Raw genomic sequence first — 17,837 nt, 5'->3', positions numbered from 1 at the left:
GCAATCAAATTTTACATCCATATATATCTTTTGAAAATTAAAATTCGAAAATTTTTTCTAAAGCCTCCAGGGGACTTCGTTTACGCACGAAAAAATTTTATGGGCCCTTATTGCATCCGGACCCACAATTTTAGCTTTCTTTTATTTTTAGTTCTGGTAATGGCTCCTAAACTGTCGATAAACTTCCTACTCTCGTTTATACGCCTGGCTATCTCTCTATCTATCCGTCCGTCAGTAGTAAAATGAACTACGAAGGATACACAAACTTATCAACTTATATCATCTATATTATCTAAGCAATATTTTATAATGTTTTCTTAACCTTTTTTTTCAAACACCATAATTTCTATTTTATTCGTGTTAATTTTAAGGCACATGTTCTTTATGCTTGTTTTCAAGCCTGCTCAATATTCTCTGAAAGCCTTCGATTCACTCTGCCATAACAACCTTATCATCTGTAAACGCTAACCCACGCACCTTCACTGTCCTGCGACCCACACCTTCTTCGTCGAAGATGGTCATTCTTAGTCCCTTATATATTTTCCCTCACACTCGCTTCGCTACCTACGCGCGTTTTTTTATTGCTTTCAGGAGACATTCATTGACTCCGTACTCTTTTAGGATTTCCCAAAGCCTACTTCTATTCACCTTTTTTTACAAGGAATGTGTATTATTCGGGGTATTATCATCAGAGGGATGGTAACCACCGATCAGTGGCGATATCTTTTCTCCCACCGTGAAAATGGAAAGTATACTTCTCATTTTTCAAGGAATCTGTATTATCATAAGAGAATAACAGAAAATCTTAAAGTCTTTTCAGAGCAGATGGAGCTACAAATTCATTTTTTTTTAAACTAAATTTTTTCTGAAAAAATATATTTTCCATCACTCCGCTGAGAATCGAAATACAGAATTTCCGATTGCTGGCCAGGTGCTTCTCCCTTGAGCTACTAGAGAGATCGAAAGAAGAATCCTTTTTCAGAAACACACTAATTTTTTTGCAAGGTGTTATGTATTAATACAATTTAATTTTGCAAGAAATGTGTATTATCACCAGAAAGATGGTAACTACCGATCAGTCGAGATGTCTTTTTACCAACCGTGAGAATAGAAATCAACACTATCGATCTAAGTTAACTCATCAAAGAAGAGAAATTCTTATCACCTTTGCAGACTAAATGGAGCTATGAATTGAAGTTTGTTTTAATTACATTTTTTCTGAAAAAATATCTTCTTCATTTCTCAGTTGGGAATCGAAACTCAGAACTTATGATTGCCAGTCGGGAGCTTTTCCCTTAAGAAACTAGAATGATTGAAAGAAGAATACTTTTTCATAAACACAAGCATTCTTTTGCAAGGTCTGTCCACCTTATCAAACGCTTTTCACAGGTCAACAAATTTACTGAAAACTGTTTTTGTTTACCATTAAACTCTTCGTCATTTGTTCAAATTCATAGAAATCCCTCGAAACTTTCAAATTCTTGGACATCCCTTGAAATTATCGATATGTCTTGAAATTCTTTGGAATCCTTCAACATAACTTAAAACATATAAAATGATTTAAAATTGTTTTAGTTCCTGCATCTTCCATGAAATCGTTAAATACGTAAGAATCCCTTGAATTAAATTAAATTTCTTTCCTAAATTTTTCTTAGCAATTAGTTGAATTCCCTTGAAATTGCTTGAAATCTTTGGATATCGTAAAAATGCAAAATAAATATAAGTAATTTGAAATCCCTTAAATATAAATTAGATTAAAGTTAATCATTGAAGTTCTCACAAAAAATACTATTGAAATTTCATTTATTATTTCCCAAGTTCTCTAGAAATCTCTTTAAATTTTTGCAAATCCCAAAAAATGATTTAAAATTTATTTAAAATCCCTTCAAAATTTGCAAATCTCTTAAAAGCTCTTAAAATATAACTAAATTTTCTACAACACTTTTACATAAAAAGGATTGCAAGGAATTATAAAGGATTACATGAGATTGCTTGTGATTGCATAAGATTGAAGAGAAAGTATACACCATATTGTAATAATAGTTAACCTCTCGTTCCCAACGAATCCCTGAACTGTCAAATAAATGTATTTCAAATTTTAGATTCGTTTTTAATAAATTTTATGATAATAAATAGTTTCGATAAGTTTGTTTGACAATTTCAATTTCAGGCAAATGAACTTCTTATAAAGAGAGATGCAGTCGTACGTAGAATGGTGTCGTCTTTGTTTTACCGGGGTTTTAAGTAAAGGCATAGCACAATATATTTTTAACTGCAATGTGACAAGGCCTAAATGGACTAACCAAACAAGACTCAAGCAATATTTTAGAGAAGTGAAAATTTAATTTGAGATTTTTTCCAGTAACAGTGTCATATGATCATATTTGATTTGCTGCCAAGCTTACGAGCTAAGTTACGTAAGGGGTGAATTCTCCTGAAAGATCTCTGGATCGTCTACTGAGTTTTTTGTTAGTGTGCATTGGCTTTATGACCACGTAAATCCTCCCTTTCGAAAAGTTTTGATAACTGACTGATAAAGTGGTTTTATCTCAATTTTGTTACTTACGGCATTTCAAAGTGATATTTTTTCTGCACTTGTTGAATCTCTTGAAGTACTGTGATAAATGAAAATGGTATGATGTATGGCTTTTATTTTCTATAATTAAAAATATAAAAAATTAAAAGTAATAAATAAAAAGTAATTAATAATGAATAATTTTGAATTGAAAGCGTCTGAAATTAAAAAAAAATATTTAAAAATTTACAAATAAACTTAAAAAAGGGCAATATCTTGGATGGCTTTATGAAAAATAATTCCATTTGAAAATCTGGCCAAATATTAAGAAAATTCTAGATCATGGTGCCAGAATTATCTGGTATTCGGATATATTATTCCATAGCGGAATATAAAACATTTCCTTTTTTGTATTTCGTACCAAAATTCGAAGGTTACCTAAGAATTCTCAAAAATGGATTGAAAGTTTCTTAAAAATGCACTATTTTCCGAAAGAGTATAGATATTCAGGATTTTTTTTTCGACATGGGAATTTTTGCTCCTTCAATTGATCTGAAACTAATGACAAATGACAAAGAGACGGTCGTTCTTCTAAAATTATTGAAAGTGGATTTTCTCAAAAACAATACTTTTTTTAGAAAAAGTCGAAAATATTTACTGCTTATCCCGCGATTCTTGTTCTTGGTAAACCACTGCTTTACACTTTAAAAAAATTATTTCAGAAAGATAGAATGTTTGGATTTTTCTCGGAAAGAATAAAAGGTTAAAAAAAATTCAAATAAAAAATGGAAAAGTTTTTCAATTGTAAACCTTTAAAATTGACTTATTCTAAAAAACATTCCAAGTTAAAAGTAATTTCAGATACGAATCATTAAAAATTTAACGAATCCGAACCTCAACTAAAACACAATACATGTTTAGTCAGCAAGAATTTTGATATGAAGACTTTTCTGTACTAAAATACTTTTAAATCTGAATTATTTTCAGTTAATTTAAATCGTTTAAAAATTTTAATTGTTAATAATACTTTTTCAAATCCAACCAGCTCAATTTTAATTGCATGCTTAAAATTAAGGACAAGGAAAAATGGAAAATTCAGCGTTTCTGGACATTTTTTAATCAAATAATTTTCAGTTATTATTTTTTTTTTATCCGGAGTTAAAAATCGGACAATTTAAAAATACTAAATAAAAAATTTCTCAATGTATTTACAACCAAGATTACAATGATTCCAATATTTTAATTCAATTTTTTTTTCAAAGTGGTGTTTGAAATATTGCATATTTTGGAACATTTTCATATAAAAAATAATTTAATTTTGAATGCCTTGGTCTAAAATCTTCTAGTATCAATGGCTTAAATTTGAGATTTTTTTCAGTCTATCAATTTGATATTTTACGATTTTCTAGAGTTCAAAATACTAGAAAGTTGTGTACATCTCAAATTAAAAACAAACAATTTAGAATATTAAAATCTAAAAGATTGTTAAATTTAACATTGATTATCAAGGCTTTTAATAGAGTATTTAAAATATTTTCAATTTCCCGCATTTTTAATACTTTAATTTGAAACGATAGCTTTGCAAGGTATGAAATTGGAAACTACCAAAAATTAAAAAATTTTAAAATAAACATTTTTAAACTTAAATTTGTCTTTTAGGGCCTCAAAATTGAACTGTTCAGAATTTCTCATTAAAAATTATAATTCTTTTGTATTTCGAAAAAAAACTTAAGCATAATTTACCTACTCTCAAATAAATTTAAATATTTACTTTCTGCTGATGAGTTCTAGCGAAAGCAGTTAAACTTTTCCAGTGGATGAAGTTCGAACATTGGACTTGGTAATTTATATAATTCTAAATACTTTAAATGACATTCAAACTTGATGAACACAAGGAAATATTCCATTGAAAAACTCTATTTTTCGGAATTTCCAAAATATTTTTCTCTAGCAACATCGAAACGTTTTATATTAATTTTGCTAGTTAGAAAAAGTAGTTCTGTATTAAATATCGTGAGAATTATTTAATTATTCTGAGATTGAAATTGGTTATCTGCACGATAAAAAAATTTCAGTGTTATGTTTTAAAATATGTACTAAATGAAACTTAAAAAAATCATTAATATCTAAATTCAATTTTACAGGCATGATAATTAGACATGTTTTTGTTAAAAAAAAGTTAATTAAATCTGTACATCTGTACTTCACTCATCCTGATTAAAAGAAGACTCATTAAGACTTACAAAAGATTATAATAAGGTACAACGTTTATACAATTGTAATTTTTTGTTAAAACATGTAATGTATTGTATAAAAATTGAAAAATTTAATAAAAAAAATAGAATTGAATACAAATAACTCATTTTTGCTTATATTTTGTTGAGGGTAGTTGAAAAAATTAAAAATAAAGTATAAGTTTCTACAATTTAAAAATTTGTATAATTTTTTTTTACTTTTTATAAACATCTACAAGTTATGACACACTACTACAGAGGTTTACATTTTTTATATTTGAGTGTTGGACGACGTAAAAACGCTTATAATTTTACGTCAATTATTGTATAAAATTACAAATAATTCCAAAAAAAAACACTGGTAGTTTATTTTAGAAATGTACAAATTTAAGAAAACAAAAAACTTTGACAACAATGCTTTTAAAATTCTTAACCGATTTTGATTTTTTTAGATGCTTAGGATTAGTTCCGGCAGAGCGACTTCAGGCTCGACTTTTTAATTTCTTTCTGGAATTTATTATTTAAACAAATAGATCATCGAAATTGGTCATTTCACGAAAATTATTTTTTTCTCTGAAGGAAATATTTAAGAAAAGTCGCTGTCTATCATAATAATCGCATATACACTTCAGGAAAATAAATATTGATTTTAAAATTTAAGCCGATTGTTATAAACGATTTATTTAATCCATTATTTTCATGCCGTATTCGGCCGCAAGAAATTTTTTTACTTTGATTAAAAATGCCTGAATATCTCGTAGAAATAGTATTTAGAACGAAAAATAACCATTAGTCGACAATTAACAATATTGTAAATATTCTAATATACAAATTCCAAGTATTGTTTTTCACATCAACAAATTTTCAAATGAATTTTAAATTACAGTTAACAGCTACAGAAAAGCATAAATTTTTCAGACAAAATTTAGAAGCTTTTCAAGCATTTTGAAAGGTTTCAAAAAAATAAGAAAATTGTATTGAAATTACTAGAAAAGCTAGCATGAAATTATTTTGGAAATTATTTTTATACTAGTGTTTAAAAATGTCCAAACTTTGGATTTTAAGATAATAACAAAGTTTTTATTAGATTCTTGCAAAATCTGTAAATTATTTTTTAACCCAATTTTTAAGAAAATATTAAAACAAATTTTAAAAATTATTTTTATGTATACATGTTTCTAGCTTAAAATTGCTTAAAATTAACAATCTTGAACATAAAATTTTTAGTTAGAAAAACTGAACTGCAAATTAAAACAGTCAAAGTTTATGAATTTGAAACTTAAATTAAAGCCTAAAACTTTTTAAATTTAAACATTCAATAATTTACTATAAAATTTTACATTTTTAACTTGTACACAATGTATAGTTCAAATCTTTAAATCTTTACATTTTTTTGTGAAGATTTGTAATTTTTTACAATTATTTACGCAAAATAAAAATTATTTTTATAACGTCTAACATTAAAATGAAAAAATGTACATAAAATCCTGGAGAATAAACAGAGTTTTTTTCTAAAAAAAAGGGTAATTAGTTTGCACATAACGCGCACAATGTTTGAATTTTTTCTAAAGATTGGATCTCTTTTAAAAAGCCCTGAAAGATGTTCAAGGGCAAATTTTAAACAAAAACACGGTTGCTGGCAGAGATCGTTGGAATTTCTGCGTTTTAGGCGATGTTGCTTTTTATGAAAACCTGATCTAGAGGACGAATGACTTACGTAATTACAGTAACGCGTACAGAATACAAGTTTGACTTGTCTTCAGAACGACCGAGATCTTGATCGTCAAGATCGGTCCATTTGCGGGTAATGAGATTCTTGTCTCCACTAAGCGTCGATGGCGATCACTGTCAGTATTTCAAATTATATTTATGACTCATAACTGATCAGTCGTAAATTAAGTACCAGTCAATGGCTTCCCACTATTTCTGACGTAAGTGTTTCTTGCCAATAAGTGTGCAAGCCTCGATGAGTAATTCTGCACAAACACACAATTTTCAACAAAAGCAATTTTTTCTTGCAAACTAATCTCGATTTAAATAGTTTACAAAAAATTTAATTAATTATAACTCTAGAGTCTAAAGAAGGGCCCTGAAGATATCGAGGATAAAATATCAGTTTCACACATTTTAAACCATGTACCCTCCTTTATTATGGTCAGTAAGTTTTGAACCCTCATCCCCTCTCACTGCATTACGTAATTTTTGTCAAGAAAATTACATTTTAAAATAATTACATTTTTAATCAATTAGTTGAATTTTGAACCAAGTAGATTAATTTTTTCTAAAAAAAATTATTTAAAACAAAATACAGAAATTTTCTACCAAATAGTTACATTTTAAAACTGAAAAAGATCAATTATAACCAAAAATGAAATGGTTAAATATCTATTTAAAAAATAACTTTTAAATAAAAAATTAATTTTTCACAAAGCAGTTGAATCTTTTAGCAAATAGTATAATTTTCTACCACATTAAACGATATTTAGAGAGAGCAGTTTGCATGTTAAACCTAAGAGTTCAATTTTTAACTTAAACACATGAATTCTCAAAATTAAATTTTTTTGAAAAAAGATCCAGTCAAGTCGCTCCATTGGTGATTGAACCACAGAAATCTTAATAAAAAATGTAATAGTTCATATTTCAACAAAGAAAAGATTGTATTTCTACGACACAGTCGAAATTTTAACCAAATAATTGAATTTTCTATTAAGAAGTTGAATTTTCAAACAGGAAGATTAATTTTCTGCAAAAAAGAGACAAATTTTTAACAAGTTACATTAATTCTCCATTAAACAATTGAATTTTGATACTGAAAAGGATCAATTATTAACAAAAAATGGAATAGTATTATTTAAAAACAAAAGAAAAAACTTTTTTTTTTTAATAATTTAAATTTCATCCAAAGAGGTTATTTTTTTAAGATGCATAATCTCATTTTAAAAGTCACTTTTCCACTAAAATTAAGCATCTTCGGGAAAAAAATCAATCTATAAGAAAGCTGTTCAACTTTCGATCAAATAGTTGAATTTTTAACCTAAAAAGATTAATTTTTAACAAAAAATTTAATAATTGATATGTTTACCAAAAGAATATAATTTTAAACAACCTTTTTACAAATCTTTTATTTTTCACTTTTGGATAGGACGTGTATTTTTTGTTTTAATCATAGAAAATAACATTTAAAAATTTTTTAAATGTGGAAAAGCGAGAGAAGGTAAGAAAATAAACTAATAGTCAGAAGTTGTTCAACAAAAAAAATTTACAAATTTTGTATTAATTGTTTTTTGTCAGGACGCGTATTTTTTGTTTAAATTTTAAAAAATAAATTTGAAAATAAACAAATTAATTAATATTAATCGATGCATATTATGACTATAATAATATGAACTTATTGAAGCGGTAAAGTTTTTAGCTTAGCTGCGAATGAAAATTACATAAAATAAAGTACAAATAATAAAGTAATGATGAAAAATAACATTTGTACTTTATTTTGCAATATCTGAATTAGCAGTCCCAGACCGAGTCGCAGAAATAAATATAATATACATTTGGTATAATAGAGGTTAAGTTAATGTTAAAGCCGAAGGAGCTTTAACGAAAGAGAATTCACAATCACTATATAACAGTTGTAGATTATTTGACCTTTAATTTTAAAAGGGCTGAGCATAAATGTATAAGAGTCGAGCGCGAAGCGTTATATAAATATATCATCGAGCACGAAGCGCGAGATCCAACAGACGCTCGCTCAAACTTGCGAGCATAGCGAGCCACGCGCGTAGAAATTTTTTCTACTTGGAAAATGGAATAATCTAAATAGATCGATTCAGAATAAACCACAGAAGTGACGTGTTTGTGGCGAATTATCCATATGTTAGATGATAATCAAGTGTGATCGAGAAAACCTGAAGAAATCGTCTCGCCTAGGCGATACCGCATGATCGCTAGTTTTTTTTTTATTTATTTTACTGGCGCCATTACTATAAAGCGCCTTTCAATCTTGTTGCAAACATTAGGGCTGATATTGAGAATATTGAGGTCGTACTAAAGTCAGAGGTTAAACCTTTGTGTTCTGCACAATAGTGCACTGAAACTGGTTTCTAATCTATGGGTTCTGTGGCGTAATTCTGTTATTGATGTTATACTCCCGACTTTATTCCTTCAAACTTGATCTTATATTTTTTAAGAAAAATGCGACTGATTTACTTTTTTCCTTTTTCTTAAAAGTACGCTATACTTAGTTTCGATATTAATTAAAATTAAGCCTTTAAAATTAAAATTTTAAACTAGACCAAATATTTTCATTTTAATTAAGAATATTGAAAAATGAATCATTTTTCATTGAAGCTTTGTACTCAGAAAATTTCTAATTAAGAGCGTTTCAACTTGAACATTTTTAATTTCGTGAATCCATGATTTTAATGTTTTTAATTTTTCAAATTCAAAGTCTTAACAGTTGGAAATCTTTAGTTCGGAAACGTTTAAATTCGATTAATTTTAAACTCAATTACAGACTTCCCACTCTCTCCCTTATTCCCGTTTTTGAAGAATTCCTCTTTCCCCCCTGTTTTTGAGACTCTTCCCCTTTTAAAGTTTTCCTCGTTTTTTCACTTGAATGCGAACCGAATGAATACAATTATATAAGAAAATCCTACTATTTTTATTCGAACTTTCAGTCTTTTTTATTAAAAAATTTATTATTTGAATGAAAACTGAAGTATTGTTTAACTATTTATTTAACCATTTTAACAATTTAACTACTTACTTAAAAATTCGTCTCTTATGGGTGAAAGTCCAACTATTTAGTTACAAATTAAATCTTTTATTTTACAACTAAACTATTTGGTTATAAATTCATCTTTTGTGCCTGAAATCGATGTATTTGTTGAAAATTCAACTTTTCAGGCTGATAATTAAAGTCTCTTCTAAAGAAGTCGTCTGTCTGGTTTGGCAAATGAACTAATTGGTTGAAAATGCAACATTTTTTAGTTGAGATTTAATCTCTTTCATTTGAAAATTCGGCCATTTGGTTTCAAATTCAATTATTTGATACGAAAGTAAAAATTTTGGTTAAAAACTCAACTATTTTGTTGATAATTCATTTTATTAATAGAAAATTTGTCCTTATGGATTGAAAATACATCTTTTATGTTTGAAAAGTCATCCTTTTTGTAGAAAATTTATCACTCTTGGTTGAAATTTAACTTTTTTTATTCAAAATTCAACGATATTCTAAAAAATCAGTTTTTTCTCTTTAAAAAAATTATTTTTTAAATTTAAAATTAGGTTAAAAATTATCCATTTTTTTCTTCACTTTTGCTATTTCATTGATAATGGAACTTAAGGGTGTAAAGTCTAGTTTTTTCTAAACCATTTGATTTTTTAATTTAAAAATAGACTTTTTTTACAATTATTTGATTTAAAAGAATTTATTTATCATTTCAAGTTTAAAATATTTGAAATTTAATTTTTCTGAAATTAAAAAATAATTTGACGGAATTTCACAGAATCTTCGAATATTATAAAGGTTTTCAAGGGATTTCGAACAGTTTTAATAGCTTCTAAAAAGTTTAAATGGATTTTAATATATTGTGAGAGATTTCAAGAGGTTCGGAAAGATTTTCACGAAGTTTAAATATTCCAATGAATTTGAAAGGGATTTCAAATATTTCAAACTTTTTCATGGAATAATAAGGATTTTTACCGCTTTTTAGAGAATTTAAGGGATGTTTAAAGATTTAAAAGTATTATTAGCGATTTTTATCGGATTTTAAAGATTTTAAGCGATTTCAAAGTTTTTCTCCGTTTGAAAGAGTTTTAAGAGACTTTAAGGGATTTTAAAATACTTTAAAATAATTCCCTGGATGTCAAAGGACTTAAAAAGGTTTCATATGTTGCCGAAGTGTTTTAAAATTTTGGAAGAATTATATATGATGTTAAAGAGATTCCGAAAATCTGAAGGAATCCCGATGTATTTTGAAAGATTAAAAAGAATTCTAAATGAAATTAACGGATTTTAAGAGATATAAAGTGATTTCAGTGATTGCTGAGGTGTTGTAAGATTTTAAAAGATTTAACGAAACTTCTAAGGATTTTCTAATATTAAAAGAGATTTTAAGGGATTTCGAGGAACGTCAATGGGCTTTAAAAAGTTTTAAGGGATTTTCCTTTTTGGGAGAGATTTCAAGATATTTGGACAGATTCTCACGGAGTTTCAATGCTTCAATATATTTTAAAAGCATTTCAAATATTTCAAAAGATCTTAATTTACGGAATTGCAAATGATTTTGAAGAATGTCCGGGAGGATTTTTTAAATAACGTTTTAAAGTTTTTGAGGAGTAGCTAAATTTTATAAAGGATTTTTAGACGTTTTAAAGAATTTTAATGGCTTTGAAATTTTAAAATAATATCTTAGTAATATTATGAGGGGATTTCAAGATATTCGGAAAAATTCCTACAGATTTGAAATATTTCAATAATAACATGAAGTATTTTCTGTTATTTGAAAAGTTAACTTCAGCGATAGTATTGACTATATTGATATCTTGATTGATAGTATTGGACTATTTCCATACATACAGATTCTCTTAGATTTTAAGCAATTTCAAATATTTTCACAGTTTTAAGGGATTTTCGGGGATCCCAATAGTTTTAAAAGGGTTTCAAAATATTATATAAAATATCCATCACATTTACAGGATTCCAAATAATTCTCATCTGATTTGAAATTGTTTAAATAATTAGGTGTATTGAAAATATTGTATAATAAACAAAAAATAAAAGAAATAATAAAATGTTGTGTGCCACCGTATAAATAATAAATTTGCCAGAATAAACAGGTATTAATTTGCATATTTAAAAAAAATAATTACAAAAGGGAAACTTACTAAAGAAATTTTTAAGGATGCTTCCTTGTCTGCAAATCGACAGCATTCTAAAAGCTTTTCAATTTTAAAGCCTTTGTGGTTCAAAAGGTTTTATAATAAAGAACTTTTTTATTTAGAGGAATATAATATTTTTTAAAGCTTCATAGAATGTTCCTTTGGGAATACTGAATTTCCTTTATTCCAAAATAAAAATTTGTGGTTATCTATAGTTTAACCGCAATTTAGGACATTGTCTGCTTTCTTCAGCTCCAGACATTTACCAAACTTTATTTTCGCTTTCAGATTCTCGCTGTTTCATGAAAAATGCAAGAGCTGTATTTGTTGTAGAGAACAGAGTTCGAATCTTCATTGAGAAAGTGCACTTTTCGTTGAAATTGAAAAATCCTTGAAGAGCATCACTGAAGTCGTTGCTTGTGAATCGTGTTCGAAAGCGAAAAAAGGAAAGAAAAATTGTGGCGGGGCAAAGGCAGGAAGACGTCGATCGTTCAGACCAAGGTGAGTTGACAGCTCTTTTTATGTCTTATTTGCATAGATCTAAATAAGTAAATATCTTCTTCGCGTGACAAAAAAATCTGAGGTTGAGTTTTTAAAAAGGTGTGACATTAAAATGAGAGAAATTATCAAATGAAACAAATAACTTGAAGTAATTTGATATAAAGTTAATATGAATTTAACTTTGCGCCCCAAAGAAAGCTAGTGAGTCAAAAAAGAATTTCATTGGTCAGGAAAGAGTCAGGGATTCAGAGAAAATAATCTTCCAAAAGTCAGGGAACTTCTATAACTTTAAATAACTGTTACGCAGAATGAATTTGAAATTGTTTTATTTCATTTATAAACGATTCTAGGTTTAAAATGCTACAAATTCAGGATTCCGATGTTTGAATATTGATAGTGAGGGAATATCGAAAATTGGTCAGTGAAAAATAAGTGAATTTTTAAAATGAAGTAAGAAAAAAAACAAAGTAGAAACCCTGATTTAATATTCTTGTTAGCAATTTATTTGTATTTTGTTTATATTCATTTTTTTGCAGTTGCTTCCTCCTCAAGATTTTCTTTGTAGAAAATCAAATTCCTGTTTAAAACTCATATTTTTTCATTTAGAAATCAAGAGAAATCTTTTTTGGATAAAAATTCAACTAATTTTTTATCTTTTAATTAAAAAATGCATCTATTTTAGTAGAAGTTGCATATTTTTCAGATAAAAATTTGGGTTAAAAGTTCAAATATCTTCGCAGGAAATTTTCTTCTTATTTAAAACTCATATTCTGACATTGAAATGTCATGGGAAATATTTTATGGATGGGAACTCAAACAGTTTTGTTGTCTATTTAATTTAAAATTTCATTTATTTTATTAAAACTTTCATTTTTCTTGGATTAAAATGCAACCGTTTCATTGAAAACTCAGCAGTTTTGATAAAAAGTCATTCTTTTTTATTGAAAATCCAACTTTTTCGTTGAAAATTCATCTTTTTGGTTTGAAAATATAAATATCTTTGTAGAAAATGTACTTCTTGTATAAAACTCATATTTTGGTTTCGGAATGTCCAGTATTGATCAAGTTATATTTTTTTGTCTATTCAATCAACACATTTATCTATTTGATTAGAAATTGCATCTTTCTTGAATAAAACTGCAACTTTTGGTTGAAAATCCAATCATTTTGTTGAAAATTCTTTCTTTTTTATTGCAAATTCAGCTGTTTTTTGAAAATTTGTCTTTTCAGGTGGAAAATTCAAATATCTTTGTAGGAAAAATTTTCCCAAAATTTAAAACTTATATGTTCACATGGAAAAGTCAACTGAAATCTTTGTTGGATCAAAATTAAACTTTTTTTGTTGTCTTTTTAATGTAAAAATTCCTCTATTTCAGTAGAAATTGCATTCTACTTCTATAAAAATTCAAACTTTTAGTTGTAAATTCAACATTTTTTTCAAATAGTCATTCTTTTGGGTTGAAAATTCAAATACCTTTGTAGATAATTTAATTCTTGTTTAAAACTCATACTTTGAAGTTAAAAAGTCAAACTACAATATTTTTTTAAGATTATTTTTTTTTTAATTTCGTCTTTGAGAAGGCAAATTAAAAAATATATATTTTATGATCAAATATATCAAATTTGATTTAGAAATTCACCTGTTTTAGCAGAAATCTCATCTTTGTTGAATATAAATGCAACTTTTTGGTTGAAAATTTTTCTTCTTTTCTTGACCATTCATATATTTTGTTTTAAAATTTTGGTTGAATCACCTTGGTAAGTAATCATTTTTTGTTAAAGATTCATCTTTTAATTAAAAAATCTTCTCTTGGCATGAAAATTAAAATTTTTATTTAGGTGAACTTCCTTATTTTTCATGTCTGACAAATCATTAGTTGTTGAAAATTCATCTTTTTGGTTTAAAAATTCATTTTAAAATAAGGAAATTTCATCTTTATTTTGAATATCAAATATTGCTCTTTTCTGTTGAGATTTCCCTTTTTTTAGATTGAAAATTTAATTATTTTGTTGCCAATTCTAGTATTTCGTTAAAAAGTTGTGTTCTATAGTAGAAATTTTGTTTAGGTAAATAAAATTGATAAAAGGTCCTTTTTAAAAAATATTAAAATATCAAACTGCTTGTATTTTAATGTTAATGGAATCAGGAAATTTTGAAAATAAAGTTTTTACCCTGCAAAGCATGTATTTTCTTAAATGGAAAAAATTTCCATTAATTTTAAGTCCAATATCTTATTATTTATGTCATTATTAAATTATGTCTAGTAGTAGGGTGTTAAAGGAGGGGGAGGGTAGAAATATTATGTTACGGTTCGTTACAGGGTGGAGGCGGTTTCTTAGAGAGGGCCTGTACTCCGTTACATAATTTCAGTACAGCCCCTTACATACTGCAGAATATTTGTCCTTGTTTTTATACACATTCTCTATTTTATATCAAACCATAAATTTACAAATTGCTGTAATAAAATTGTTTAGTGTTCACATGTACACCAAGGCATATCAAAAAATGTGTGGTTTTCTTTTCCGGGAGAGAAAGTCCAAATCATGATTATTTTTTAGTCAACATTTTGGGACCTACTAGAAACTTTTCAGCAGCCGCCTTTGCCCAGAAAAGAAAAGACGATTTTTATTTTCGGTGGGCCCTATTCTACACCCTCCTTCAAAATTAATAAAATCCTGTTGATTGTTATTTCGAATTTTGAAAAAATCACAAGCGTACCGAAGAAGAAAATGTGTCGTGTGATCATTATTTATTTAACAATAATTACTTTCTGTTTCTTGTGCATTTTTCTTTAAGATCGAAATGAAATCTACTTTCTTATGATAAATTGTATGCAAAGGCATAAAAATATTCAGAATTTAAAATTAGACTTTCAAATTCACCCTCTATTCGGTTCATTAGAGACCAATTCACAACAAAGTAAATAGAAGGAAGAAAAAGGAAAAATTTAACCAAAATCAACCTCTCACTATTTCCATATTCTTTCTCCATTTTTTGTATAATACTGTAGATCCAACATGTTTCGAGACCAATTTAGACCTTCTCATCAGGGATTATTTATAGGAAGACAAAATATCTAAAAAATTCATATAATATCTGCAAAAAATTTTGATAGATATTAATTAAATGTTGATTTAGTCTAATGTGCCACATATCGTGAGTGAGAAAATGATTGTTCTATAAAAGAATTCTTTTTACCTGTAGGCAAAAGAAAGTTATTTTATCCAAATAATAAAATTATCCCATAATTTCTTGTATTCTGAAAGGTCCCTTTTTAAATTATTGGCGTTTTACCCTCTTCCTTTATAAATAAAATATCCATGAATCTCTCTCATTTCTGATTTCTCTCACCATAAAGAATTTTAACATCATTCCAATTGAAGTCCTAACCATCTTTAATGTTATGTTTTAAAAGGACTGAATGATGTTTAGGACTTCTGTGGAAATTATTTTTATGTTCATCTCAGTGCCCTTCGTGTCTGCCCTATATAAATTTCATTGCAGTCTTAGCAATTAACTTCGTAAATAAAACATTGTTTGCCTAGTGTACTGTTTCTAAATTTTTCTAATCATATAATTATATTGTTCTTAAAGAAAACTCTATATATAGTAAGAAAACCTAATTTGACCAACCTAGATTTTAAAATTTTTGAGCAATTTCGTCAAGATAAGGGGAAAAACAGTATTAATCATATTACAATATTCCCTATTTATTTTATTTTTATTAATGTTTTTATTTTTATATTATTAATTCTGCTATGCACGTGTTTTTCAACAAAATAAGAGCGTTAATGATTCAGATTAAGAATTTTGTTGCATAGTTTAATATTTTTGCATTGAAAACTGGATTTGATAACTAACTGTTCTTCCTCAGCAAATATTTTTTCTATGTCAGGCTGCGATAATGCGTCCATCAGTTTTAATTAAAGTTATAAAAGAAAATTTACATTATTTTATGTACACTAATTGCTGAATCATCGACATCAATTATTTTGAAAAATTCGATTTCTAAACCCTCAATAACGATTTCAGCTAAAATAGGAGACAAAACTGATGAGTTTGAAATATAACAAATAAAAAACATATTTTACAGCATCAAAAAAATTGTTTTTAGGAGTTTAAAAAAATTAATATTAATCAAATCCTAACCTTTTTTTGTATGGCAATTTCAACTCTTTAATAAGGAATGTTTGGAAACATTGCTATTACACGAAAAGAGACAAAAATGTGATCAGAAGGTATTATTACATTACCCGTGTGGAAATAACCCCATTTGGCCCTATTACAAGTCGGGCACTAATCGGGGGCTAGTCGGGTTATTAATTTTGACAAAGTACCCAGTCGGGGACTAATCGGGGATGAGTTGGGCTTTTTGTTGTCAAAATTACAGTTGAGACCTGGTCGGTGGTTGGTCAAGAGCTAGTCGTGCCTTTTAGTTACTAATGATTTTTTCCATTCTGAATCACTAAGAATATATTAAACGATAATTTTACACCGTTTTTTGGTGAAAAGATTTATTAATGTTAAATTCACCTTAAATATACTTAATAAATAATTATGAAGTTAATAATTTTGTACGAAAATCAACTTTTTAAAAAAACAATGATCAAAATCTTCAAAAAGACGTAATCTTATTTTTTTGTAGTATTTTTTAGAAAATTGCGAATTCCTAGGAACATTTATAAATACCTTTGTATGGAATTTTAAGAAAATCCATATTGAAAAAGATACATATAGATGTAGGTGAAAAGTCTGCCGAAAGTCATGAGACTCTAAATTTGTACAGATGCTTATTTTTAAATTGATCTGAAAGGTTTGCCATATGTAAATAAAGTTTAATCCTTCATGTAGTTGAAATTGGAAAGTGACAAAGTTTTTGATTATTCCTTGAAGAGGAGTATACTATTAGTAAACTATTAAGCACGATACAGTTCAGATTTCGCTACCGCCTTCATTTGAGTTTTGCGGTTTTGGACTGGTAGCTTTAAAGAATATCCGCAAGGGCGCGGCGTTTCGCCTCTCGCGCAACAGAAATTACGCGTCGCGTATTTAAGACAGCAGTGCACACGTAACGAAGCATATTTGCCCGGAGCAGAGACAACCGTGACCAGCATGTCGGTTCCTTCAGAGCGAAGCTCTTCCATTCCTGCGTTCCAGCTAAAGTTTTTTTTTTAAATTAATATTCCACAGATTTTGTGGAATTTTAGTTACATAAGTTTATGTATTTTTAAGCGTAGGAGGTGTTCCGCATTTGATCTTGGGTAAATTTGGGCACTTATAGTATTTCAAAAAAGTTTATGGAGATTTCCGTAAGTAATACGTATTTTGACAAACTTTAGGGAATGTTCCACAAATTTTGGGGAGTTTGGTTAATATTCCACGCAGACGTATTATCATATGACCCCTACTAGTACCCGATCAGGCCCCAACTAGGATAAGTCGGGGCACCTGACTAACCCCCAACTAATCTACCGTGACGCTACTGGTCGGGGGCTACTCAGATGACCCGCCTAGAGCCCGACTTTAGGTGGGGTCGAATGGTCGGGAACCAGACTAGTTCCCAATTTGAATTTCTACACGAGTATCGATTAAGTTTTCAAAAAAAATAACAATTTTTTAGTTGAGGTTTTTGAGATTTTTATGAATTTTAAACTAATTTTGTTCACTAACTCTTCCAATTTTCTAGTTGGAGATCCTATTGTTCAAA

At 27.8% G+C, this 17,837-nt stretch overlaps 1 protein-coding gene across 3 annotated transcripts in view; it reads left to right on the top strand.

The window, feature by feature from the left end:
• LOC117169223 overlaps window positions 1-17,837 on the top strand; it is a 461,284-nt gene that overhangs the window by 120,022 nt on the left and 323,425 nt on the right. For all 3 annotated transcript variants that reach the window (XM_033355482.1, XM_033355480.1, XM_033355481.1), the window contains exon 2: window positions 11,917-12,129. The gene's annotated coding sequence lies outside the window, so the exon portion shown is untranslated. The remainder of the gene's footprint in view (window positions 1-11,916; window positions 12,130-17,837) is intronic.

Source organism: Belonocnema kinseyi, chromosome 3, assembly GCF_010883055.1.
Source record: "Belonocnema kinseyi isolate 2016_QV_RU_SX_M_011 chromosome 3, B_treatae_v1, whole genome shotgun sequence".
NCBI classification, from domain to species: Eukaryota; Metazoa; Arthropoda; class Insecta; order Hymenoptera; family Cynipidae; genus Belonocnema; species Belonocnema kinseyi.
Note: the sequence above shows the minus strand (reverse complement) of the source record. Positions and strands in the feature narration are given on the sequence as shown.